This window comes from Mesocricetus auratus, unplaced genomic scaffold (assembly GCF_017639785.1).
Source record: "Mesocricetus auratus isolate SY011 unplaced genomic scaffold, BCM_Maur_2.0 Super-Scaffold_100008, whole genome shotgun sequence".
NCBI lineage: Eukaryota > Metazoa > Chordata > Mammalia > Rodentia > Cricetidae > Mesocricetus > Mesocricetus auratus.
The window spans coordinates 2863594-2870573 of record NW_024429192.1 but is presented as its reverse complement, the minus strand read 5'-3'; the positions used below and the strand labels follow the sequence as shown (position 1 = coordinate 2870573).

The 6980-nt window shown below is 48.7% G+C and overlaps 1 long non-coding RNA gene across 1 annotated transcript; it reads left to right on the top strand.

The window, feature by feature from the left end:
- Window positions 1-2861: 2861 nt before the first annotated feature.
- On the top strand, window positions 2862-5841 carry LOC121141743. Its single transcript, XR_005878682.1, has 3 exons — window positions 2862-2997; window positions 4154-4303; window positions 4951-5841. It is a non-coding gene; the product is annotated as an uncharacterized LOC121141743 (long non-coding RNA).
- Window positions 5842-6980: the final 1139 nt, after the last annotated feature.

Below are 6980 nucleotides of genomic sequence, written 5' to 3'. Positions count from 1 at the left end.
CAATGACTAGAAATGATCCTCTGATTTAGATGGCATTTTAATCTTCTGGGAGTAAGAAATGTATCCCACGTCAGGTACCGGGGTATTAGAGACGGTCTGGGACTGCTTGAAGATGCTTCAGTCTGTGAAGTGTTTGTTGTGCATGCCTGAGAATCTGGCTCACCTCCAGAACACACACACAAAAAGCGGGCTTACTTGCTCTTATAATCCCAGGGCTGGGGAGGTGCAGACAGGAGGGTCTCTGGTGTTTGCTAGCTAACTAGTCTTAGGTACTTGGTGAGCTTCTGGTTAGTGAGAGATCCTGTCTCAAAAGAGGTGGGTGGCACTGAGGAATGACACCTGATGTGGACACTGGCCTCTGCATGCACAAGCACACATGTGCAGACCAGGTATGCATGTGCTTGCGCACACACACATCCACAGACACATACACTCACATACAAACACACATGCACTGGCACATGCACATATACACACACATGCACACACACATGCATACATAGATGCATGCACACACACATGCACACATGAATGCCCACATGTATGCACAAGAACTCACATGTGGCGCATGTGTGCACTCACGCATGTGCACACACTCAGACACACACACACACACACACACACACAGAGGAATCTTTGTATTCTGCAAGCAGGGCTGTCTATGTTCATAATGTCTCCGTGCCTATATTTCTTCATTCATAATATATGGAAGATGATACCTGAAGGATCTTTGGAGTGGAGTTTCCCGGGACCACCGACTTCTCATTGGTGTCACATTCCCAGGAAGCAGATCACAAACATTCTGAAAGCCTTAGCTTGGAAGAAAACCATTTCTTTTCCAATCTGTCCTGGTCTTCTTTATCATAGCTGAGTTCATTCTTCTTTATGATTGTTCTTATGCTTCCGGTTGAAAGATCAGCAGCCTTCCCCGGGGAAAGAACTGTGTTTCTCACTGAGGGGTGGAGAAACTGAGGATGAGGCCCACAAAAGTGGGCACTGAGGGACTGGAGGTCAGAGAGGTGACTCCCTTGAGTGCTGGGGAAACTGGGAGCTGTGTACCTGATGTGAAACTTTCTGGTAACAAGCCAAGGTCGCTCACATCAAATGAGAGGTCCTCTGGGGTTGGTTGCAGGTCCACTGGGGTTGGGTGCAGGTCTGCAGGGGTTGGGTGAAGGTCTGCTGGGGCTGGATGCAGGTCTGCTGGGGTTGGATGGTTGGATGCAGGTCTGCTGGGGTTGGGTGTAGGTCCTCTGGAGTTGAATGCAGGTCCTCTGGGGTTGGATGTAGGACATTGCGAAGCACACATTTCTCCACAGAAATCTTTTTTAAAGAAACCCACTAAATCTAAAATGAATTTATTACGTATGATTCTCAGTTATAAAATATTGCCTATTGAGGTATACTATCTGGTCAGCATAATGCTGAGGTGGTGATTTTGATAATGTAAATACCATTACTTTCTTATAAAATAATGCAGGTTTGTTGTGGAAAGTCTCCAACCAGGCAAGCAATAAAGACAGAGAAAGTATCATGGAGGGTGTTTCCCCTCCTGGAAATTCAATTCTGTGCAGACATTAGGGTTTGTTTGTAGATATTAGGAAATGGGAGTGTGTCCGCGTGGATCTACAGACGTCTGCTTTGTTGCTAACACACGGACTTTCATATTGCATGAGGCTCATAAGTAGATAAGACAGAATTAAACTAAAAAATGGGGTAATTTTAGATTTTTTTCCAAAGGGTTCACAGAGCTTCCTTATTCTTCATCCACAGGCTCCAGTGTCCCCTAATGTCACCATCTCATGTTACCATGGTAACAAGTCAAGTCTAGGAAGTCTATGCTGGTCTGTTACCGTGTTCATCATATACTCGTTTCTGCAACTGTCTCTGAGAAAATGGACTCACTCAGAGCACACGTATTCTGGAGAGTTCCCTCCAACTGCTAGGCCCGGTGGCCTCTTGCCCATGACCACATCTCATGGTAGGAGATCCTAGTGGATCAAAGGTCTTCACCTCATGATGGGGGCATGGTTGCTTCCTCAAGACCTCAGGACTACTGCCCCAAAGACTCGGCCCTTCAAAGTTTTCAACATCTCCCTCTGTAGCCACAGGCTGGGGACCCCTCCTACACAACGCCTTGCAGGACCCTTATGATCGCAACCACGCAAGTGCTTGTCACTAAACTATACGGCCTTACTTAGACGGAGGTGTGCCGTTGGCCACACCACCCTCCTCTTCATTTCTCAGAGCGGGAGAGACGGTTGGTGTTGAGTGTCATTGCGACTGGACTGGGGGGGGGGGGCTTTGAAAAGGACAGAGCGGTAGGTGTGTCCCCAAGGGTGTTTCCAGGGGTCAGCAGACTGACTGGGGAATACCCACCTGTCTGTGTCACTGCCCAGCGCATCTGGGACAGGAGGAGGCCAAATGACCCTCCTCACCTTTCATTCACCCCTACTCTTCCTGCCCTTACGTCAGAATTCAGGCTCTCCAGCCTCCGGAGAGTGGGATTTGTACCCAGGCCCCCCCCCCCCCCCCCGAGGGCTCTGTGGCATTTGGCATTGAACTGGGGTTGCTGTCGGCTTCCCTGGGAATGGGGATTCTGGGCTGGGACTGAGCCAAGCTGCCCTCTTCTTCAGCTCTCCAGTCTGTACCCACTGGCATCACTTAAGGCAATTTTCCTAGCATCTCCCATCCATCTTATCCTGCATGGTCAATGCAATAGCTGTTAGAGGCCTTGGCTGTGCTGCTCTGTTCCCTTCCTAAGTGCGGTAAATTACCTGCCTCAAACTTCGGAACCTCATTTACACGGAGAAAGAACACGGCTGGGTGTTGTCAGACACATGCTTTTGTGAGCAGCACTGTAGTCAGGACAGCGTAGGGACGGCGCAGCCGGCGAGCCCCTGCCTGTGACAGCAACCTTTGCTAAATCACATACCAACGCTTCCCATCCGTGCTCCTCACTTCTCCGTGGCCGGGATGAAATGCCAAGGTGAAAAGCAGGTAGGGAAGAAAGGGGTTATCCTGGCTCACAGTTCCAGAGGGATAGGGTCAATCAGGGTAGGAAGATCACGGCGCTAGGCTGGCGTGGTGGCAGGGGCCAAGAAGATGATCATGTTTTTTCATAGCAGGAAGTGGGACATGGCTATGAAAGCTTAAAACCTACCCCCCCCGTGATGTACTTCACCCAGCAAGGCTTTACCCCCTCCTCAAGGCTCCAGACATCCCTAAATAGTGTGTGTCCTTTTCTGCATCCACTGCCTGTAGTTGGCCCTGAGATTCATGACTTCTCTCTGTTGCTATGATAAAATACCCAACAAAAGGCACATGAGGGAGGATGGTCTCTTATGAGGGAAGATGGTCTCTTTTGGTTCATGGTCCATCACACGCCACGCACACACGCACACACACACACACATACGCATACACACACACACACACGTGCGCATACACACACATGCACACACACACACAAACTTGAAAATTGGAGAGGACCCCCATGAAAAGGGTGCCAGTGGGAGATGGATGGGCATGAGGGAGGGGGATCGGGGGATGGAAATGACTGAACATCATTATATAAATGTATGAAATCCTCAAACAATTAAAATGGGGGGGTGCCGGGCGGTGGTGGTGCACGCCTTTAATCCCAGCACTCGGGAGGCAGAGGCAGGCGGATCTCTGTGAGTTCGAGGCCGGGCTGGACCGATAGCCTCCGAAACAATACAGAGAAACCCTGTCTCGTAAAAACCAAAAAAAAAAAAAATGGGGGGGGGGAGAGGATGCTACCAAGCTCGGAGAAACATTAAAAATAGGTAGGATATTCAAAACAAGTTGGGGGACCTAACTCCCCACAGAAGGGGGATGGCTAGAGTCACTTCTCTGTGAGAGAAGTGCTGGAACAGTGTGTGATGCCTCTGGACTCAGCGAGAGGGGAGGAAAAGGCGCTAAGGCAGACAAAGGCTGCCCGCTGCGCCCGCTGTGCCCGCTGTGCCCGCTGTGCCCTCAGGCCTGGGCATGGGTCGGGCCGGTGTGGGGTGTCCCTGTTTAGAGATGATTCTCGGAGGGGAGGGTGTGGTCCTGTCTAGTCTCACACCTCATTGGTGAGTCTTTCAAAGGACCCCAGGAGCTTCAACCTTTGTGGCTTCCCTATGTACAACAGGGTTTAAGAGGCTGACACAGGATCGATCCCATGACACCCCCCCCACCCATCAGGAGGGCACGCACTGGAAAACGCTCACACATTTGGAGACTCTGGAACTGCAGGATGGACATTCGCAGGCCCGAGATGTCTGCAGTGAATGAGGAAACGGTACCATGAAGATGGGTAGGGGTGGGGCATCGGGAAGGAGGTCTAATAGGGGACCAGCTATCACAGTGTCACCAATGGAGGGAGCTCCAGGCGTTCTCAGCAGGCACATGTGGGGCGGGCTGGGGGGGGGCAAAGGGAAAAGTCAGGGCAAGGGTCGACAGCTGTCAACAGTTACACACTGAACACGGGTTCAGGCCTCATGCCAGTCGTTTGTAGAGGGGAGCGTGCTGCCTAAACGGGCCCACAGGATTCCATCAGGTATCCTTTCCCTATTGAAGTCGGGTTACTGACAGATATCAGCACAATCCCCTCGTCTTAGAATGCTCTAGAAGTTGCAAGCTGCCCTTTCAGAAGTCTCGGGGGCGGGGTGGGGAAAATCACACATATGTTCCCAACCTGCTTCTTTGCAGTTCTTCTCTTGCTGAAGACACATCCTCACCCTTCTAATCCCCACAGGCGTGTACTTCGCTAACAAAGGGCTGGTGGGCCGCGATGTCCACTGTTAGCTATTGCGACGAACCCACTTAGATTTTTGCCTCTTGACCTGGAATTCCAGTCTTAGAGCTATGCCTATAACATCTCGGGTACATTTTAATATCCTGCCACATGTATTTGTTCATAATTTATCCCTCTTTTGCTTCTCAAAGGGGACCGGAGACGACTGAAACTACAAATCCGTATCCTGCCTGCCAGTTTCAAACGAAGGCAGAGGCCTTGCTGCTTAAATTCTTAATTCCTGAAAGGCACACTTGCCCCCTTATGAAGTGACTCCCGTGTCCCCTCAAAGCTCTTCAGTGGCACCAATCAATGTGCTCAAGAGGGTGGAAATTGTGCTTATAGAGAACGTGTTTCCAAATCAACGGGGCTTCTCCCCCTTTCTCTCTTTTGACGTGAGGCTGTAGCTCTGAGCACTCCATTTATGCCGAGTATTCATCTGACTAGCAGTAGAGGCTATACGGTTGACCCTGATTCCTGCTAGCGTGTTAGCGCTTGGCTCATCTCCCCCACTTTGAACACAGAGTAGGGCTGCTTGCTTGTATAGGGAATGGTGCCACTCACAGCAGGCAGGTCTTCCCAGGTCCATTATCTTACTCACACCAGGAGGTCCACCTACCTGGTGAGTCTAGATTCTGTCAAGTCAGCAGTTAACACTAACTCTCACAGGCTATAAGGGCATCAGAGAGATGCAGGGTCTAAATGGAGTCAGAGGTGGCAGAGGGCACCTCCATAGCTCCAAGGTAAGCTCACCGGGGAGAGCATTGATATCTTATTCACCTGCTAGGGTGGAGCTCTCCGGGTAGTGGGCCAGTGTGGAAGAGACCCTGCACATTTGTATTCCACAGGGAGTGGAGAAGGGCTTCTGTGCTTTGTCAAGGTAATTGCTTCATTTATTATTTAATAAATTATATTATATATTATATATACATATATACAATATGTAATATTTACTAAAATTCAGGGTGGGGAAATCTAGAGACTAATGATAAGTTAGGTTCTTTCCAAAAAATTTTTTTGAAGGTCTGTTTCACGGTGGGTGAACCAGAATATATAGTGATTCACACTCTCTAGGGTCCCCAGGCTTTCCCCCCATTATTTGCTAACCAATGTTAGCTTCGTGTTCCATTGATGCCACAGTAGTTGAGTTCCCTTTTAAAAGTAAGAAACATGTACGAATACAGCAAATGCAGCAATACAGGAAAAAAGAATGGCAGTAAGTTGATGGATTGATGTTTGTCCCACTCACAGGTTTTATCAAGGTGGTAAAATAGCGTGAGAGATTGGAAAGTATGCTTAGGGTGAGCTATCAAGAAAGTCTCTTTGGTCCTTATCTGCCAGTTCTAGGGTAAAGTATGAACTCCCCAGCTATTTTATTCCCGTTTCACTGACCTGAATTTTTTTTAATTCACTCATTTATTTTGTCTTGAGCGCTTAATTAAGCCCTAAGGTGGGCAGGCATTTCTGAACACAGTTATCACTTTTCAATGCCATGCTGTCGTTGGAGGCTGGCCTCTCAGGAAGCACAAGGCAGGGGCAGGAGTATTTGTCTCTTTTTCACTTGCTAGAGGGATTCAAGGACCAATTGCAATGCTGTTGAATCTACAACAACATTTTAGAAAGTGACACATAAAGGCAAATGGTGTGTGCAAGAGCAAGCATTAGCACAGAGGAGCCTTGACCATCGCAAATGTCCCTCAAATGAAGTGTGCACTTCTGTGAGTATATCGGGCAGTACTGATGATTTAGAATGCCACTGACTGTTGGATTAATGTCCAGAGACTTCTGGATATTTTAAAATACAATGACTTGGAACACGGTATTTTCCTGACTGTGTTTTTTTTTTGCTACTCTACAAATTGTGCAATACAGTTTTCACTGCAGAAAAAAAGAAACCAGCTAACATTAAACGTCAAATAAAAGTGCCCTAACAGGGGACACTGGCACCATCTTGCAACCCCAGCTACTCCAGAGGCTGAGGCAGGAGAACCGAGAGTTCAGGGACACACTGTAGAATTGAACAAGATCTTGCCTGAGAATAAAATTTAAAAGGTATGGGGTGGGGCTCCATGGTAAGCACTTGCCTAGCATGTGGGAGACTCTGAGTTCCATTTCTAGTACCATGCAAAACAAGGCTCAGCACCACCAATCACTAGCCACCAATCACCAACCACCAACCACC